Raw genomic sequence first — 21,338 nt, forward strand, 5'->3', positions numbered from 1 at the left:
GCGGACATGATGGAGACATGTGGGGCCAGGATGAGAGGACATATATGGGGGCATGATGAAGACATGTGAGGCCAGAATGAGAGGATATATGGGGGGCATGATGGAGACATGTGGAGGCAGGATGAGTAGAAATGGGGGGCATGATGTCAACATATGGGGCCAGGATGAGAGGACAAATATGGAGCATGATGGAGACGGGGGGCAGGATGGACACATGTGTGGGCAGGATGAGAGGACATATGGGGGGCATGATGGAGACATGTGGAGGCAGGATGAGTACAAATGGGGGCATGATGTCAACATATGGGGCTAGGATGAGAGGACATATATGGGGGCATGATGGAGACACGTGGGGCCAGGTTGATAGGACATATGGCGGACATGATGGAGACATGTGGGGCCAGGATGAGAGGACATATATGGGCTCATGATGGAGACATGTAGGAGCAGGATGGAGACATGTGGGGCCAGGATGAGAGGAAATATATAAGGCCAGCATGGAGACATGTGGAGCCAGGATGAATTGGCATATATGGGTGCAGGATGGAGACATGTAGGGGACAAAATAGAGACATACGGGGGCATGATGGAGACCTGAGGGGGGGCAGGATGGAGACATGCGGTGCCAGGATGAGAGGACATATATGGGGGCATGATGGAGACATGTGGGGCCAGGATGAGGACATATTTGTGGGCATGAAGGAGATATGTGGGGGGGGGTAGGATGGAGAAATGGGGGTGGGCAGAATGGAGACACATGGGGCCATGGTGGGAGGACTTATGGGAGGAGCAGGATGGAGACACATGGGGCCATGAATGAGACACATGGGAGACATTACAGGAAAGTGCCAGGATGTAGGACATTATTATTGTAGGGGCTAATTAAGGGATATTATTACTGCTGTGATGTATTTTATTTTTGAGTATACTGTTTGCAGTGAGGGGGGGTCCTGTGCAGGAGAACACTGTCGCTTTTTTTCTTCATCTGGCGTAGCGTAGAAGTTGGGGAATGTGCTCAAGATAACTGTGTTATTTTCTGCAGAGATGAATCCTGGCTTTAAGAAGTGATGGCGGTCCGCACTGGATGAAGAAGCAAAGCAAAGATGACTATCTTCAACTAGAAACGTCACCGGTGAGTCAGTGTGTTACCTGTACACTTTAACTATATAGTATATTCAGAGCTCCTGTGTATAATGTCACCGGTGATCCCTGTATTACCTGTACACTGGTACACTGACACTGTATACCGAGCTTATTTCTCCCTTGTATGTGGTATTATTCGATCACTATTTGGTCTGGTTGTGGTGTGGCAGTATTCATCCCTTGTATGTGGTATTATTCCATCACTATGTGGTGGTAATTTGTGGTCTGGTCATGGTGTGGCGGTATTTGTTCCCTGTATGGGGTATTATTCGGTCACTATGTAGTGGTAATATCTGGTCTGGTCATGGTGTGGCGGTATTTGTCCCCTGTATGGGGTATTATTCGGTCACTCTGTGGTGGTAATATGTGGTCTGGTCATGGTGTGGCAGTATTTCTCCCTTGTATGTGGTATTATTCGGTCACTATGTGGTGGTAGTATGTGGTCCAGCCATTGGACATTTTAAAAAATGTATGTGACACATTACCTTAAAGAAAAATAAATAAAAATATACCTAAAAAGTGTATTGGGTATTTTAACAAATGTTTAATAGGTTAGAGTAGAGTAAGGCCCGGTCAAAAGAGTCTACTATGTTGGGTGGCAGCTTAAAAAATCTTTTGGCCAAAACAAAATCTGATGGCTATCTATGTGATATGGTGTTCGATGGAAACTGTTAATGTGTGATTGGTGAGGATGTGTGTCACAAATAATTTGGGGATTCATGGCAGCTCTGGCTATGCTGTAATTTAAATGTATTTTTTTCCTTTTGGTCCAGCAAGGGTTAATCTTAGTCTTTTGCTGGCGGTCAGCTGATGTTGGTTGGTGCCACTCCCATCTCCCTTTAACTAGCCACATGATCCATCAGCTGACCGCCGGTTATAGTTCATTCTATGCTGACCTCTTTGAAGGAGCCAGTCTCTGGAGAAGCTATGGTGTTCATTGCTATTGCAGCGGTGATGTTTCCTGTTGGAGAGATAAGTGTATTTTATGTTGTTATCTTCCCATTATTTGTTTTACCTTCCTTGTGATATCTTATTGTAGTGGTGAGACTAGTGTCTTACTCGCCTGCTCACTAGTCAGGTTAAATCCAGGGCCAGCGAGGGCTTAGGCAAATGATCGCGCACGGGGAGGAAGGACCTGTCTAGGGGTGATAGGGAAGCTTAGGGACACAGGTTGGTGTCAGGAGGTGTCCCTTCCCTCGATCCCTACCCCCAGGGCCCTCCTTCCCCCTCTATAATCCCGTTGCATCCATCATTTGTGCCGTCCGCAGGACATCTCCTTGTCATTCTGTGACAACGTAGTGCAAAAGTGGAGTTTTTCCAAAAGTAGGTGGGGGTACTGTAGAAGGTTCGAAGGTTGGCGGCGGAGCTTGGGTGGAGCCTGGGAGAAGTCTCAAGGGGGCCCGAAAATGTTGGCAGTATGGGGCCCTGAATTTCCTGGTGGCAGCCCTGATCAGTATCATCATCTGCTTCTTGGTCGTCCTTGGATTCCCAGTGTGGCCTCCTCGAATCTTGGCACACTTCAATGCTTCTGCGGTCAGGGGATTCCTTCTATCAAGGGTGAAACAGGCATACTACACTGCATTTTCTTTAAGATGGTTCTGCTGTGTCGGCCTCCTGGAACAATGGAGAGAACTGCTCTCCTACATCTTTGCTGCGGCTGCTTCCCTTCTACTCTGCTATTCTCTAGCTACTAACCGTGGTTGCAGCGTTTTATGAATTCACCCAACCTCCTGGAGTTTAACTACCTGTAGATGGGAACTCTATGAAGTATGGTGCATGAATTACTGAATCATCCTTCTTGACGTAACTCACACAGTAAATGAGCAAATAACAAATCTAAGTCCATAAAACAATACTGATCTTTGCAGGAAACAATGCAACAGTTCAAGTATTCAAAGACATATACTGTATATAAAATATAGTAATTCAAGAGAAAGCAAGGAGTATTATAGACTCAAAGAATAAAAGCTGAATTTTATTAGGGTAAAATTAAAAAATATGTTGTACAAAAAAACACACAAAATACAAAAAGACAGGAGACATGTAAAGTGACAGTGCATGGCCACACAATATCCATATTTTTAGTGTAATGTGAGGCTGTCAGACATACAAATTGTCATCAGTCTAAATATAAATTACAAAGTGGGGGAACATGGATACCATATCCAAATGGACACCTATGTATATATTTAACATTGTAAACCATTAATGTAATCCCAAATTTTGGGGCATTACATCATCGCGACTGCAGAGCTCAGATCACATTAATTACACAGTCCAGCAGTCAGTATCACACATGATATTAATTACACAGTCCAGCATTCCTCACATGTATTAAATCTGTCAAACAGTCGCAAATCATGTTCACTGAGCGACGAAAACTTAAAGCCCGAGCATGCTATAAATACTCGGTGCTCGGCCGAGTATACTTGGCGAAAGGGTTAACAAAACATACTCGCTCATCACTAATATCTAGTGATGAGCAAATGTGCTCGCCACTACTCGCTACTCGCCCGTGCATCATGGTGCTCGACAAGCTCGGCGAGTATTTCTGGGGTTACTTGGGCAGTAACTCGGGTCCCCTCCCTGCATATTTGGCGCTCTTTAGAGAGCCAATGAACATGCAGGGATTGTCTGCCATGCACTGTAATGCTGTACCCATGGTGGTTGTGGCATCACAGTGATTGGCTGGCCGCACAGCGTCATCGGGTCTATATCAGACCTGGCGCCGCCATTCTAGTCACAGTCACTCCGGATCAGACAGTGTAGGGAGAGCTGCTGCTGTGTCAGGGAGAGATTTGCTTGTTTATTAGGTAGTGTAGGGAGAAAAACCGTACATTACACATATCCTTCTCAACAAACAGTCCTTCTGAGGACTAATCCATCTGCAGAGATATCAGGCAGGCAGTGTATATAGGCAGGCAGGCAGTGTATATAGCAGACTGCAGTGCACATAGCACATGAGGCTCCTGTGGCGCCCCATGCGGGTTCAGTCGCCACAGAGGTACTGCATCTCACCCAGAGGTGTGGTATCCCACTCTCAGGTAAGGAAGGAGTACTGCCCGGGACCCTAACACCTGCATCCAACACTACACTACTCCGGACCAGCAGGAGGGGCAAGATGCGCTGCTTCTCTGCTGAGCCCTATCCCTGGCTGGAGTGGGGGGAACCAAAGTAGGGGGAACCATGTAGTGAGTGTGGGTGGAGGAAGTAAATCAGGGGAGCACTTGTTGGGAGTAGTATAAAGAGGGAAGCCATCTTGGGAGTTCCAGAGAGTTCCAGTCAGAGGAGGACAGTGAGAGGAGCAGGAGCTTTGTAGGAGCTCTGCTCAGGAGGAGGGCCTGGCCAGAGAGGCCCAAGACTGAAGAGAGAGAAAGAGAGAAGCAGGAGAAAGGCTCTAGGAGTGAAGAAAGGATCCCAGGGGTACCGGCAGTGCTGGAGGCCACCCATACGCCCGAGTCTACCAGGCGGTGGAGGGATCAGGTCGCACAGAGGGGACCGGTCCCTAAACTAGAGGAGTTCTTTAAGCCTCAACTAGGAAACCGGAGGCTGCAGTATTTCAGGTATTGCAGCCACAAGCCACATCTGTCTCACCAAGAAGGTGGCCATAGAGGACCCAGGCGACAGAGAAGACATTTCCCGGCAAGGTCCGCGGTCACTGGATTGGGACACTAGGTGTGAGGTGCAGGGAGACAGCCAGAAGGAACACATAGAAGGGGGTCCTGTTATGTACTCCGGAGGTACCTGAGGGTCGGCTGAGCCCCTGCCCAGTGAACGCAGCACGACGTGGGAAGTTATGATCTGCAGTTGTAACCAGGAGCAAAATAAGAATTGTGAGTAAATCCGGAAGACTGCACCCCACTATCCCTGTCAATTATTACTGCTGCGCCATCACCCCCTGCACTACACTGCACCACGAGCATTACTTTCATAACAGCAACATCTACACTGCCCTGGAGCTAAGCTCTACCTGTGGAGAGCTAAACCAACTCTGCTGCATTAACAACAGCTCCAGAGGATCTGCTCCGCAGTGGCGGCTCCCTTTAGCTGCATACCACAGGTGGCGTCACGAGCTGTATATAAGAGCTATAAATCCCCTGTAAATTATAAACCCCTTTTATTGACCGCCCTGGGTCACGGACCGGGTCACCGCCACTGTGACATCTCCCCCTAGCAACGACCGGCCCGACACCGAGTACCCCACAGCCCAGGGAGCGCGTCATCTTTGGCATTACGAACAGGATATGAACCCACCCGTTATCACCGGGTGACTGTGTTGTATACTGAATGTGGCGCCCGCCCCAGAAGAACGGGCGCCATTATGTGCATTATCAATAATGACAAAGAACCTCCCATCGTGGGCCGGGTGTTATGTTCTGCTACCAGAGCTAAGGAAAGAGAGGAGATCTGTCCCTACGATAGAACTCAGCTGAATCCCTACGATGTAACAGGGAACCTGATCCTGCGATCAGACCTGCTAAAGTCCTAAGCTAGTCTGTACGGAGACCTATAGATGTGGGGAAGGAATCCCTACAAGTACTAAGGACTGGGAGGAAAATGGGACACCTCCTAACAGAAATAGTAGCAGACAGACGAACAAACAAAATATATAGAACATAGAGGTCCGTAGACCAAGCAAACTAACAGAGTTAGATACAGAGCACAGGCTAGCTAGAAAGTAGTTATACAATGAAGTCCAGCAAAGCCAGAAGGGCGGAGCAGGATTAAATAGGCCAACAAGGTCATGTGACCAGCAAAGGAAAAAACCTAAGAGCAAGGTTCTAACAGTACCCCCCCTTCTAAGAGGATCCTCCGGATCCCCTAGGACCAGGCTTATCAGGAAATCTCCTGTGAAACGCTCTGATAAGTCTGGACGCGGAAACATCATCTGACCTCACCCAAGAGTTATCCTCGGGTCCGAAACCTTTCCAGGCCACAAGATACTGCAAACTACCTCTATACCGTCTAGAGTTAAGGATGCGAGAAATTTCATATTCCCCGTCCTCCACCACCGGAGGAACAGAGGCAGAGGCGTCACCATCCGATACAACAGCTTTTTTTAACAGAGAGACATGAAATACCGGATTAATTCTCCAGGAGGTAGGAACCTCCAACCTAACAGCAGATTGGTTGACAACCTGGAGCACCTTAAAGGGCCCTACAAACTTGGGACCCAATTTCTTAGAAGGAATCCTCAACCGCAGATTCCTAGAGGACAACCAGACCATGTCACCAACAGCGAACAAAACCTCCTGTCGTTTCCTATCAAAGTAGTCTTTAGATTTTCTGTTGGCCTCCTGAAGATTACCACGCACATCCGTCCAAACTCTCTCCAAATCACCGGAAAAATTCTCCTCCTCAGGCACGGCAGATCCCAACTTGGAGAACGACCCAAACGACGGATGTCTCCCAGAACAACAAAAAAAAGGCGAACAACCAGCAGAAGAAGATGTATGATTGTTCAGAGCAAATTCAGCAAGTGGCAGAAACTCAGACCACCCCTCTTGATTGTCTGCCACAAAACAACGCAAGAACTGCTCAACATCCTGGTTTTTCCTTTCTGTCTGGCCATTAGATTCAGGATGATATCCGGACGAGAACGACAAATGAACTCCCAACTTGTCACAAAAGGCACACCAAAAACGAGCCACGAACTGAGGACCCCTATCAGAAACAATGTCAGTAGGAACGCCATGAAGTCTGACAATTTCCTTGACAAAGGCCTTAGCGAGAGTTTTAGCGCAGGGCAGTTTGACGAAGGGAACCAAGTGACACATCTTGCTAAAACGGTCCACGACCACCCAGATGACAGTAAAACCTTCAGAGGGGGGAAGGTCAGTTATAAAGTCCATAGCCAAATGTGTCCAAGGAGCACTGGGAACCTCCAAAGGACAAAGCAACCCCGCAGCAGGAGTATGTGAGGACTTAGATCTAGCACATATAGTACATTGACGCACCCACTTAATGACTTCCTTCTGCCATCCAGGCCACCAAAAACTGCGACCCACCAGTCTCTTGGTCTCAGAGATTCCGGGATGACCTGCCAACCGAGATTCGTGACACTCAACAAACAAATCTCTCCTAAAGGTCCCAGGCACAAACAACCTCCCATGAGGAGTGTTAGATGGGGCATTCTCCTGTGCTTTAAGAATCTCATCTTCCAAAACGGAGTCCAAAGCAGCTATCACAACACCTTCTTGTAAAATGTTCTCCTCTTTCTCAGCACCGACTATGGGAGAAAAACTGCGAGACAAGGCATCCGCCTTAACATTCTTAGTACCAGGGATGTAAGTAACGGAGAAATTAAACCGCGAGAAAAACAGTGCCCACCTAGCCTGACGGGCATTCAGGCGCTTGGCAGCATCAAGATATATCAGATTTTTATGATCCGTAAGAACCTGAATGGGAAATTCCGCACCTTCCAAGAAGTGGCGCCAGTGTTCAAATGCGAGTTTAATAGCCAATAATTCCCGATTACCAATATCGTAATTCAGTTCAGTCTCCGAAAATTTTTTTGAAAAAAAGGCACAGGGATGTAATCCATCCCCGTTATCCTGAGACAATACTGCACCAACCCCCACAGAGGAAGCATCAACCTCAACCAAAAACGGCTTAGTCACATCAGGCTGCATAAGGATGGGAGCAGAGGTGAACCTCTCCTTGAGATACACAAAAGCTTCAATGGCCTCAGAAGACCACTGAACCGCATCAGCACCTTTCCTGGTGAGATCGGTCAGAGGTTTGACAATACTAGAAAAATTTTTTATGAATTTTCTGTAATAATTGGCGAAACCCAAAAACCTCTGTATCGATTTCAAACCAATAGGCCTAGGCCATTCCTGTACAGCTTGAACTTTAACCGGGTCCATCTCAAAACCTTCGCTGGAGATAATGTAACCCAAAAAACTGATTCTCTGTACAGCGAACTCACATTTCTCCAGCTTAGCAAAAAGCGAATTGTCCATTAATAACTGTAATACCTCACGTACGCTCCGCCAATGAGACTCCAGATCCGGCGAATAAATCAAAATGTCATCCAAATACACAACCACATTTTTGCCGATCAAAGGTCTAAGGATGTCATTAATAAGATTCTGAAAAAATGCAGGAGCATTAGTAAGACCAAAAGGCATAACCAGATTCTCAAAATGACCCACAGGAGTGTTAAAAGCAGTCTTCCATTCATCACCCTCCTTCATGCGCAACAGATTGTATGCCCCCTTAAGGTCAATTTTAGAGAACCACTTGGCCCCCATTAACTGGTTAAACAGATCAGGAATCAATGGCAGTGGGTAAGGATTGCGTACAGTAATTTTGTTAATCTCACGAAAATCCAGACAAGGACGTAAACCGCCGTCCTTTTTTTTTACAAAAAAAAATCCAACCGCCACAGGAGACTTAGAGGGCCTAATGTGACCGGCGGCCAAACTAGTCTGTATGTATTCCTCCAAAGCCTTCCTCTCAGGAATAGTAAGGTTAAATAAACGACTTTTAGGAAGAGTCGCTCCAGGGACAAATTCAATAGAACAATCATAGTCTCTATGGGGAGGCAAAACCTGCGATTCCTTCTCAGAAAAAACTCTCCAAAAATCCTGAATAGGAACAGGCAATTCTCCCCTATCCAAAGCTGCAATACGCCCGTTACAACACTTGTCATAACATTTATGGCTCCAGGATTTAATTTCACTGGTAGACCAATCCAGTACAGGATTGTGAAATTTTAACCAGGGCAATCCCAATATTACTGGAGAAGGCAAGTTATTCAACACTACCAAATCCAATTTCTCATGGTGAACACCATTAATAGTGAGAGGAAATTCACAGACCTTGAGAGTAATATTCTTCAAAGGGGAACCATCCACAGAAACCACAGCAATGGGGGATGATAAAGGTTCGGGTTTTAAATTGAGTCTTTCCAAGAATCCCCCATCAATTACATTCAGAGTAGACCCACAATCAACAAACACCCGAAATTCCATTAATTTTTCCTGAGCAATCGTGGAAGCAGCTAAAAATATACCCTTGGAATTTAAACAGGCAATACGGGCATGACTGACCATTTTTTTTTCTTTCTTCATACGAAGCTCACAGCCTTTAATCAAATGACCAGATTTTCCGCAATAGAAACACAAGCCTTCAGAAAATCGACGGTCTTTTTCTTGAGAGCGAGGTGCCACCGATCCAATCTCCATCGGTTCACCACTGTTAGTACACACATTCTCATAACCAGAAACTGACATAGCAGAGGATTTGCTCTCATTAACCCTTGCACGCAGTCTCCTATCCACCCGTATAGCTAATTGCATAGCCTGTTGCAAATCTTCAGGTGTAGGATAAGCAATTAGCAGGTCTTTAACCCTTTCATTGAGCCCAGCAAGAAATAGACTTTTCAGAGCAGAATCGTTCCACCCTGTTTGAGTAGACCATCGACGGAAATGAGTACAATATTTTTCCACATTACCTGATCCCTGTTTCAAACGTCTCAACTCAGTCTCAGCTGATGCGACACGGTCAGGATCATCATATAATAGTCCCAAAGCAGAAAAAAAACTATCCACTGATCTGAAGCATGTATCACTAGGTTGCAAAGAAAAGGCCCACTCCTGAGGCTCTTTGCGCAAAAGTGACATTATGAACCCTATGCGCTGGGATTCATCCCCAGAGGACTTGGGTCTCAAACGAAAATACAATAAGCAAGCATTTTTAAATGAAAAAAATTCTCGGTGTTCACCAAAAAATAAATCCGGCAAACATACCTTAGGCTCCAAGAAATGTGCTCCAGGACAGTTACTCACGTGCTGACGGAGCTCGGCCACCTCCAGAGAGAGTCCCTGCAGGTGTTTAGCCAAATCCTGAACCGACACCATGATGGAACAGAAAAATCTTTCCTTAGAGAATTTGCAGGCTGGACTTACTGTTATGTTCTGCTACCAGAGCTAAGGAAAGAGAGGAGATCTGTCCCTACGATAGAACTCAGCTGAATCCCTACGATGTAACAGGGAACCTGATCCTGCGATCAGACCTGCTAAAGTCCTAAGCTAGTCTGTACGGAGACCTATAGATGTGGGGAAGGAATCCCTACAAGTACTAAGGACTGGGAGGAAAATGGGACACCTCCTAACAGAAATAGTAGCAGACAGACGAACAAACAAAATATATAGAACATAGAGGTCCGTAGACCAAGCAAACTAACAGAGTTAGATACAGAGCACAGGCTAGCTAGAAAGTAGTTATACAATGAAGTCCAGCAAAGCCAGAAGGGCGGAGCAGGATTAAATAGGCCAACAAGGTCATGTGACCAGCAAAGGAAAAAACCTAAGAGCAAGGTTCTAACACCGGGTCCCAGAATGGCGCCAAAAGCGCAACCCGCCCCATGCGCCTGTGGCCATATACCTGGATCTGTCCATCAGTCTGGGGAAGCCGCCTCCGGGTGTGGCCGACCGCACGTAGCCATGGGACCGCCCCAGAAAGGGTAGAGGAGAGAAAAAACCTTGGACACAGGGCGGAATCTCCAGCAGTCTAGACAGACCGCACCCGGCAGGCAGCATGAACTGGAGTTAGGACCAAGCTCCCACCCGTAGCCTGCAGCAGCCAAAGACACCCCTCACCTTGGAGGAGGTAGTCTCCAAATTATCACTGGAGGATGCGGAGTTCCTCCACGCCGAGATGCAACAACTGGGTCGGCGGATGGAGAAGGCCCAGCAGGCAGCCATCGCCAGCTGGAAGGAGGAGATGCTAGAGAAGATGGTGACCAGGCAGCAGCCAGTGCTGCGTGCTACCGGCAGTGCCCCAGCCCCGGCGGAGCCTGATCAGAACCAGGAGGCAGCGTGCAGCACAGGAGCGGCCGCGGGAGCAGGTAAGAGGAGTATCCCTGTCCCGGGCGCTGAAAGCGCTGACCTGCTCCTGGGCCCCCTGGCGGAACCCCCAGTCCCGGGCGCTGAAAGCGCTGACCTGCTCCTGGGCCCTTTTCCAGAACCTCCGTCCCCGGAGCCATCGACCCCGGGCACTGCTGACGCAGACCTGTTCCTGGGTCCCCTGCAAGAGCCACCTACCCCTACACCCGAATGGGTGTACGGGCGCCTGCCCTGGGACTGGTCCGCGGAGGTGGAAGACCAGAGCCTCCTACTGCTACCCGCTCCTGAGCCCTCAGCTCTCTATGAGAGTGAAGAGGACCAGTTCCTGTGGGATAACCCTGGTGAGGACCTCATGGGTTTTCCCCGGGAGACCCGAAGGCAATCTACCCGACGGGAGGTGCACTGTCGGAGGGAGCTCCGACAGCTGGAAAAAGAGCGGAGCATCCGGCGGGTGCGCTGGGAGAAGATGGAGGTGAAAAATATGGAGGAGAAGGCCCGGGCCCGCAAGGCAAAGTGAACTACGCCTGAGCCACGTGCAGAGGGGACCGTGGTAAAGTTTGATTTAGAGGCCGGGTGGGGATTTATAAGAGAGCCCCACATGGCGCGGGACTTCTTCGTCAATCGGCGGGACATGGAGTCCCATCTCCGACAGGGACATCCTGACCGAAATTTGTACCCCAGTGACCGAGTCACTTACACCCGGCACAAGGGGGAACGGGGTTGGTACGCTCTCCGTGTACACAGGGTAGTGGAGGAGGAGAGTGTACCCTCGCCGTCTGAGGCTGATGACCCGGCAGGGTCAACCTGCAGCAGCCAGGTGTTCCCCAGGAGGGGGCACCACTGTTGCACTGTTTGTTTGAAAGGACTATAAATAGGTACCCGGAAGGGTATAGCAGGAATGCTACAATTTTGAAAAGTATAAAGTGTGTGTTTTGAAAAATGTGTTTATTTAGAGTACCCGGTAAAGGTACAAAGACATTTAGCTTGTGGACAGTGAGCAGCTAAAAAACTTTTAACTGTAAATAGTTGCACTTCTTAAAGTGCCCTTATTGGTTTTATACAACAAGACTGACCTCAGAACAAAAACCCGTTTGGCGTGGCCGAAGACGTGGTCCAACACCTGGATCATCTATGCCCTGCAGCCACGCCCAGGGCCTACGTTGAGGGTTTTCGGACGGGTCCCTCATGTTGCTCAAATTGCACCTTGTTCAGTGGAATGGACACCCGGTTACAGATCGTGCTGTAGCCTGCTAAAAATGTTTTATATGAGGAATGTTTTATATGTGTGAAGAAAAATGGTCTTCAAACATTTTTATATAGTAACCTGCAACGTTTAAGAAATGTGTCTCCCATAAAGGGAAGAAAGAGTTTGTTTATTATCTTCTATGCGAATGCATTCTAAAATTGTATGTCTAAAACCATGTTTTACTCTGTTTCAGCCCGCGAACGTGCTGTGTTTTACCAGGGGGTATGTGGCGCCCCTGCGGGTTCAGTCGTCACAGAGGTACTGCATCTCACCCAGAGGTGTGGTATCTCACTCTCAGGTAAGGAAGGAGTACTGCCCGGGACCCCAACACCTGCATCCAACACTACACTACTCCAGACCAGCAGGAGGGGCAAGATGTGTCGCGCTTCCTGCTGAGCCCTGTCCCTGGCTGGAGTGGGGGGAACCAAAGTAGGGGGAACCATGTAGTGGGTGTGGGTGGAGGAAGTAAATCAGGGGAGCACTTGTTGGGAGTAGTATAAAAAGGGAAGCCATCTTGGGAGTTCCAGTCAGTTCCAGAGAGTTCCAGTCAGAGGACAACAGTGAGAGGAGCAGGAGCTTTGTAGGAGCTCTGCTCAGGAGGCGGGCCTGGCCAGAGAGGCCCAAGACTGAAGAGAGAGGGGAGCAGGAGAAAGGCTCCAGGAGTGAAGAAAGGATCCCAGGGGTACGGGTAGTGCTGGAGGCCACCTGTACGCCCGAGTCTACCAGGCGATGAAGGGATCAGGTCACACAGAGGGGACCGGTCCCTAAACTAGAGGAGTTCTTTAAGCCTCAACTAGGAAACCGGAGGCTGCAGTATTTCAAGTACATTATTTGCTTAAAAAAGCAATCCAGAGAACACTGTTTTTCTGCGCCATTAGCTTGTTGGCACTGCAGAATACAGCCAGGTCCTTTCCATATTACAGCACTAAAAATCCAGCTATTTAAAACTGTGTTTACTCCGTCACACGGATCACATATACGTTTTCAGAAAATACTGCCATTTCTGGCCTCCATTAAAAAATTTTTTCAGTGTGTCAGTGAAGCAATTCACAGCAGTTTGCTGGTCAAACTACTTACCTACAGGCCAGGTATTTAAAACTCTGTTTTCTCCGTCACATGGATCACATATAAATTCGCTCCAAACTCAGTCATTTGTAGTGAGCGTGGAAGATACTGTCCTCCATTTAAAATGGGCAAGGCACGTGGCAAGAGACGGGGAACTGGACGTGACGGTAATGGTGCATGCAGAGGCCGAGGACAAGGCCGTGGGCAAGCCGAAATTGTGCCACAACAAACACCCACATCTTCTCGCCTGACCTTTCTGTCCCAATTTCTAGGGGACCGCAGTACACCAGTATTGAACCCACAGCAGTGTCAAAAGGTTGTTGGTTGGATAGCGGATAATGCTTCCAGTCACTTAGCCACCACCACCCTGTCTTCCAAACGGTCAAGTCTCAGTAGCCGTGAGTCTGGACCGCATATTCCTCACCCTGATCCTCCTTCCTCCCACCATGCCGAGTACCCAGAGACAACTGATCCCACACTTGGACACTCTGAAGAGCTGTTCACTTTTCCATTTATAGATTCGGGCCTCTCGCCCGGTCCACTTGAAGTGGGGCAAGAAAAAATCGCGTATAGCGGTGCCCAAATATTTGAGCAGCCACGGTCACACGAAAGCGACGGTGGGAAAGTGTCACAAGAGGTGGACGATGATGAGACACAATTGCCAGAAAGTCAGGAGGAGGACCAGGGTGCGGAAGTGGAAGACGAGGTGGTGGATGATACAGTAACTGACCCAACCAGGCAGGAGGACATGCAGAGCGAGGAGAGCAGTTGTCCATACCCCAGTCCTTGGAACGCAAGCGCAAATATGCAGCCAACGCCCCACAGGCCACACTACTAAATTCTCACATTTCACAACTGCTTGCGCTCGAAATGTTGCCTTTTAGGCTCGTGGAGACGGAAGCATTCCGCAACCTGATGGTGGCGGCAGTCTCTCGGTACTCGGTCCCCAGCCGCCACTATTTCTCCCGGTGTGCCGTCCCTGCATTACACAAGCACGTGTGCCAAAACATTAGCCGTGCTCTCAACAACGCAGTTACCGGTAAAGTCCACCTAACCACGGACACGTGGACAAGTGCTTGTGGGCAGGGACCGTACATCTCGCTGACGGCACACTGGGTTAACATAGTGGAAGCCGGGACCCAGTCGGACCTTGGGACGGAACACGTCCTCCCAATGCCAAGGATTGCGGGCCCTAGGTCAATCAGGGTTTCCCCCACGGTCCACAGCTCCTGCACCTCATCCTTCTCCTCTTCTTCACCCTCCATCTCCGAAATGACCACATCAGTCACAAGCTGGAAGCACTGCCTCGGCCAAGTGGCAACAGGCTGTGCTGAAGCTAATATGCTTAGGTGAAAAACCACACAATGCTGAAGAGTTGTGAACAGCTCTGAAAGAGCAGGCAGATCTGTGGCTCACACCGCTGAACCTACAGCCAGGCATGGTCGTGTGTGACAATGGCCGGAACCAGGTGGCGGCTCTGAGGCGAGGCGAGCTCACACACGTACCATGCCTGGCCCATGTGCTTAACCTCGTGGTTCAGCGGTTTCTCAAATCCTAGCCGGAGCTGCCGGATCTGCTTGTTAAAGTATGCCGCCTGTGTGCCCATTGTAGAAAGTCAGCTACAGCTTCCGCCGCCCTTGCAGTGTTTCAGCAGCGTTTGCAGCTTCCGGCTCACAGACTGGTGTGTGATGTCCCAACGTGTTGGAACTCTACACTGCAGATGTTGGGAAGGATTTGTGAGTGGAAGAGGGCAGTTGTTGAGTACCAGCATCAACAAGGCCGTCGCTATTCAGTTCAGACTCCACACATAAGACCTCAGGAGTGGACATGGATGTCAGACATATGTACCAACCTCCAAAACTTTGAGGACTCCACCAAGATGGTGAGCGGCATGACGCCATAATTAGCGTCACCATCCCGCTTCTCTGTCTTCTGAAACGCTCTCTGCTCACAATCAAAGAGGATGCATTGCAGGCGGGGCACGATGAGATGGAGCAAGGAACCATACAGGGTGATTACACACAGCCAAGCCTCATCTCATCCCAACGTGGATTGGGTGACAATGAGGAAGAGGAGGAGGAGGAGGAGGAAGGACAGGAGCTAGTTTCATGCACTATAGACGGTACTACCTGCACAGCTGTCATACCGCCTGTTCAGCGTGGATGGCCAGAGAACAGAGAGGAGGAGGATAGCATGGTCAGTCATCCTCTTGGTGAGGACACGGAAGTCTTGCCTGTTAGTAGTCTGGCACGCATGGCCGAGTTTATGTTACGTTGCCTTTCCCATGACCCTCGCGTTCTCAAAATTTTGGGTGACAGTCATTACTGGTTGGTGACACTTCTAGACCAACGCTACAAGGAGAACTTTATATCTCTTATTCCTGAGGCGGACAGGTCTACAACAATGGGGCTGTACCAGAAGGCCCTTGTTGCGGAACTATTAAAAAAATTCCCATCTGAAAACGCTGGTGGCAGAGAGCACACTTCATTGGACAACCAAGGAGTACAGGTGAGAGAGACACAACTTCAATCCAGCAGGGGCAGGGGAACACTGTCAAAGTTCTGGGACAGTTTTCTCAAACCCTCCCATCGGACAGGCCCTGAGGCGCGGGGTACTCTTACAAGGAGTGCAAAGTTTGGGAAGATGCTGAGGGAGTACCTTGCCGACCATACCAACATCCTCCGTGATTCCGCTGTGCCTTATAATTATTGGGTATCCAAACTGGATACGTGGAATGAACTGGCTCTCTATGCCTTGGAGGTCCTGGCCTGCCCTGCCGCCAGCGTTTTATCACAGCGGGTTTTTAGTGCCGCTGGTGGAATTATAACTGATAAGCGCATCCGCCAGTCAACTGAAAATGCTGACAGGCTGACTCTCATAAAAATAAACAAGGGCTGGATTGGGCCAGACTTCTCAATACCACCGAATGATAGCAGCGTAACATAAACTCCAATCCAGTGTCTTTTCTTGGGAGGTGTATTCCCATGCACCTTTTCACACCCACACATGGGTATACCCTTCCTGATTTGGGCTATTTGCTCTTGTCCTCCTCCTTCTCCTCATCCTCCACCACCATATCACCAGGGTGACCGTGGTCCGTGATGCAACACCCACATAATTTTTTAAATGGTGTTTATGATGCCCGTAAAAAAAAAAATTTATACAGTATGTTCATGTATACCCCCCAGGGGTAAATGTTTGTCAGCCCATACACTTAGTGCATGGGCATCACAAATATAGGAGGCCCGCTCCTTTGTAATGGGAACATTTTTTTATGAGGCCCTCCTCCACATCTCTTCCAAGGGGCATTGAAGTGCCTCCAAATTTTTGGCAGCCGTTGCATTCATTGCATAGGCCAACACTATGGGAGACTCTCTCCTTTCTAATGAGAATTTGTCGTTACTGTGGCCCTGCTCTGTGTGTCTTTAAATTCTTAGTGGGGTTTTTCCTAAAATTGTCAGCCATTGGACTCACTGCATACCCTATAACTGTATAGCAGACCCTCTCCTTTCTAATGGGAACATGTCATACCTTGTTACTGTGGCCCTGCTCTATGTATCTTTAAATTCTTAGGGGGGTTTTTCCCAAATTTTGGCAGCCCTTGCAGTCACAGCATGGGCATTACCACTATTGGAGACCCGCTGCTTTATAATGGGAACATTTTTTTACTGAGACCCTCCTCTATGTCTCTTCAAAGGGGTATTGAGTTGCGTTCAAATTTTTGGCAGCCCTTGCAGCCACTGGATACACAATAACAGTATAGGAGACCCACTTGTTAATAATGGGAACAACAAAGCATAGCCGGCTGATGGCTCTCTAACAATAGCTACGGCCGACTGCTGGCCTTTTAAGAATAGTAAGGGCCGTCTGATGTCCCTATAAAAATAGTCTTTATGACTTTCAGAGTCCCTCCATCATAAATAAAACAGGATGTGTCTGATGATGTGTCACACACCACATTGCCAGATAAGGTTGTAAAATGTTAAAATGACATTTCCCGGTGAGTGCATTTGTCTTAAAAAAAACTTAAAAAAAAAAAACAATAGGATCTTTCTTTAGTATAAAAAACAGCGTCACAAATTTAACAACAATGTAATCACATTGTTCAGCTCATGCACCTCCTCCTCCATCTCCAAAATGACCACATCAGTCACAAGCTGACAGCAATGCAGCACTGCCTTGGCCAAGCGGCAACAGGCTGTGCTGAAGATAACATGCTTAATGCTTAATTGACAAACCGCCCAGCGCTGAAGTGTTGTTGAAAGCTGTAGCACAGCAGCCTGATCTGTGGCTCTCACCGCTGAACATACAGCCAGGCATGGTCGTGTGTGACAATGGGTGGAACCTGGTGACGGAGAAATGACAGCCGGGGTAGATACGGTTTCCCTCTATGCCAGTCCTTTAACCGAGCTAAAGAATATGGCTGTGGTGAAATACAACTCCCACTGAGAAGCTGTTTCAGATTGAAAAACATTGTGCCCACCAGAGGATTTGATTCTGAGGGCTCACCTTTCTCCCCCGCTCAAGAGCCCCATAGCAGCTGCAAAGTTATCGCTATCATGAACTCTCCTGAGGTAGAAGCCAAGGCACACCAGAGGATTCTCTGGTGGGACCGTCCAACCCTGCCAAGAAGCAGTCCTGGCTAAGAAAAGTGTGTGGGAAGGTTCCTGGACACTCTATGTCTGCTTTTTTACTGAGGAGGAAACACACACAAACACGGGGAGAACATACAAAGTCCTTGCAGATGTTGTCCTTGCTGGGATTTGAACCCAGGATCCCAGCGCTGCAAGTCTTCAATGCTAACCACTGATCCAATGTGCTGCCTCTAATATCTAACAGGGTGGAGAAACTTGCACCTACTGCCACTCTATATTCAGCTCCTTTGTGAGAAAATGTATTTGGGCAGCCACTCAGTCTACCAAATAAAATTCCTGAGAAGGAAATTGGGGATGGCTTCACAACTGGTACTGGGGGCAGTGCTAATACCATGGCGTCGTACCATAGTTTGCTGGAAATATTCCAGGCTGGTAGGAGGCAAGCAAATTCCCACAGAAAAGTACCAGCAGTAATGTTCAGGGACCTGCACTTGTAGAAGACGGAGACAACACCGGGAGAAATAATGACGGATGGGGACCGAGTATGGACACAAGGCATGAGGCATGTGGTTGTGAAAAGCTTCCGCCTCCACGAGCCTAAAAGGCCACATTTCAAGAGGAAGCAGCTTTACAGGACTTCCTGTGAGAAATTATACGCAGGGTAGATAGGGTTTCCCTCTGTGCCAGACCTTTCACCGAGCTAAATACAACTGTCAGCAAAAAAAGTTGTGGACTGGCTCCGTACCGTCCCTGGCCACATTCACCTGTCCACGTGTTTGTGGTTAGGCGGTCCTTCCCAGTAAGTGCACTGGGGAGGGCACTTGTAATGTTGTGGAACACCCGTGCTTGTGGAAGGCGGAGGCGATACCGGGAAATATATTGGCGGCTGGGGACCGAGTATGGACACCCGGCTGCCGCCGGCATAAGGTTGTGAAAAGCTTCCGCCTCCACGAGCCTAAAAGGCCACATTTCAAGTGCAAGCAGCTGCCAAAAATTTGGCAGTATAGTATTGCAGCCTGTGGGTGGGTGGCTGGCTGCATACTTGCGCTTGCATTCCAAAGAATGGGGTAGGGACAACTGAACGCAGCAGTGGGAAAAGGACGTGGACGGTGATTGTTGCAAGTCTGCAACGACAGGTTCATGGCGGGAGGCATCTTCGCATGCGCCAAGGATCACTTATGATGGGCACACTTTTAGGCAGTGACCTGGGAGTCAGAGATGCTTCCAGAGTAGTGATGAGCGAGTATGTTTTGTTAACCCTTTCGCCGAGTATGCTCTGCCGAGCACCGAGTATTTATAGCGTGCTCGGTGATATGTTTGAATCACTCCCGTTTGCATGATTTGCGACAGTTTGACTGCTTTAATACATGTGAGGAATGTGTAAGAAGCAGACATTCCTCACATGTATAAAAGCTGTCAAAAAGTCGCAAATCATGCACACGGGAGTGATTCAAACATATCACCGAGCATGCTATAAATACTCGGTGCTCGCCCGAGTATACTCGGCGAAAGGGTTAACAAAACATACTCGCTCATCACTATTACTGAGGTCTTCCCCATGCTGTTCCCATGACGTTTCAGCACTGTATGTGTGGCGCCCCTGCGGGTTCAGTCGCCACAGAGGTGCTGCATCTCACCCAGAGGTGTGGTATCTCACTCACAGGTAAGGAAGGAGTACTGCCCGGGACCCTAACACCTGCATCCAACACTACACTGCTCCAGACCGGCAGGAGGGGCAAGATGCGTCGCTTCCCTGCTGAGCCCTGTCCCTGGCTGGAGTGGGGGGAACAAAAGTAGGGGGAACCATGTAGTGAGTGTGGGTGGCGGAAGTATATCGGGGGAGCTCAGTAAGAAGTGATATAAAAAGAGGGTGGAACATTCTAGAGGGAGTAGAGTCAGGGTCTTCAGTGAGAGGAAGAGTTGGGAGCAGGAGCTCTGTAGGAGGTCTGCTCAGGAGTAGGGCCTAGCCTGAGAGGCCCAAGACTGGAGAGAGAGAGAGAGAGAGAGGAGCAGGAAAGGCTCCAGGAACGTGGAAAGGACCCCAGGGGTACGGGTAGTGCTGGAGGCCACCCGTATGCCTGAATTTACCAGGAGGTGGAGGGGTCAGGTCGCACAGAGGGGACCAGTCCCTAAACTAGCAGAGTTCTTAAGCCTCAACTAGGAAACCGGAGGCTGCAGTATTTCAGGTACTGCAACCACAAGCCACTTCTAATCACCAGAAAGGTGGCCATAGAGGACCCAGGGGACAGAGAAGATGTCGCTCGGCAAGATCCGCGGCCACTGGCCTGAGACACTGGGTGTGAGGTGCAGGGAGACGGCCAGAAGGAACACACAGAAGGGGGTCCCGTTACGTACTCCGGAGGTACCTGGGCGTTTGCTGAACCCCTCCCTCAGTAAGCACAGGACACTGTGGGAAGTTACTCTAGTACTGGTAACTGGAAGTCTAAGAAACCGTGAGTAAACCCTGAGGATTGCACCTTACTGTCTCCGTGATCATTATCTGCGCCATCCTCTGCCCTACACCACAACATCTACAATATCTACACTGCCCTGGAGCTAAGCTCTACCTGTGGAGAGCTAAACCAACTCTGCTGCATTCACAACAGCTCCAGAGGACCTGCTCCGCAGCGGTGGCTCTATATAGCCGCATACCACAGGTGGCGTCACGAACTGTATATAAAAGAACTTTAATTCCCCTGTAAATACCCCCCTTTTTACTGACCGCCCTGGGTCACGGACCGGGTCGCCGCCACAGTGACATCTCCCCTAACAACGAATGGCCCGGCACCGAGTACCCCACGGCCCAGGGGGTGTGTCATATGCATGTGTCTGATGTGTCACACACCACACGGCCAGATAAGGTTGTAAAATGTTAAAATGAAATTTCCCGGTGAATGCATTTGTCACGGTTGAAAGCAGTACAAAAGTGCAAAAACGCATCAAAAACGCTACGTGTGAACATAGCCCAAGGTGTGGAGGAGTATTTTTGTTTTTTGTTATTTATTTTGCTTTATATACAAGTCATTACCCTGGAAAGGATGTTCCTTAACATATTTCCCAGGAAAATCCATTTTAGTTTCGTTTTTGTATGTTTTATTGTGAGCCTGTAAAAGTGGCGTAATACCTCTGACCACGTTGTTGACATCATTGACCTGGGGATCAGAAATGCTTCCAGGGGTCTTCCCCATGCTGTTCCCATGTCATTTGAGCACTGTTCCTATTGATTTAGGCAATTTTTAGGCCCTCTGCAGACCGACGGGGGGGAGAGCCTGAAAAATGCTGGAGTTTCCCATAGACTTACATTGGGCTTGTTGCTCGGACCGAGCACCCGAGTATTCCAATGTGCTCGACCCGAGCATCGAGCACCCGATCATTTTAGTGCTCGCTCATCACTATTATATCCCCTAGGAGGCTAAGTGCGTTGTCTGTACAGTC

General features: G+C 48.8%; 1 pseudogene; it reads left to right on the forward strand.

The window, feature by feature from the left end:
• The first annotated feature begins 10,809 nt into the window (after nt 1-10,809).
• Nucleotides 10,810-21,338, forward strand: part of LOC141258602 (uncharacterized) — a 162,812-nt pseudogene continuing 152,283 nt past the window's right edge.

The sequence above is a fragment of the Phyllobates terribilis genome, unplaced genomic scaffold, assembly GCF_046119375.1.
Source record: "Phyllobates terribilis strain yellow unplaced genomic scaffold, ASM4611937v1 Scaffold_3__8_contigs__length_932513732, whole genome shotgun sequence".
In the NCBI taxonomy this organism is placed as follows: domain Eukaryota; kingdom Metazoa; phylum Chordata; class Amphibia; order Anura; family Dendrobatidae; genus Phyllobates; species Phyllobates terribilis.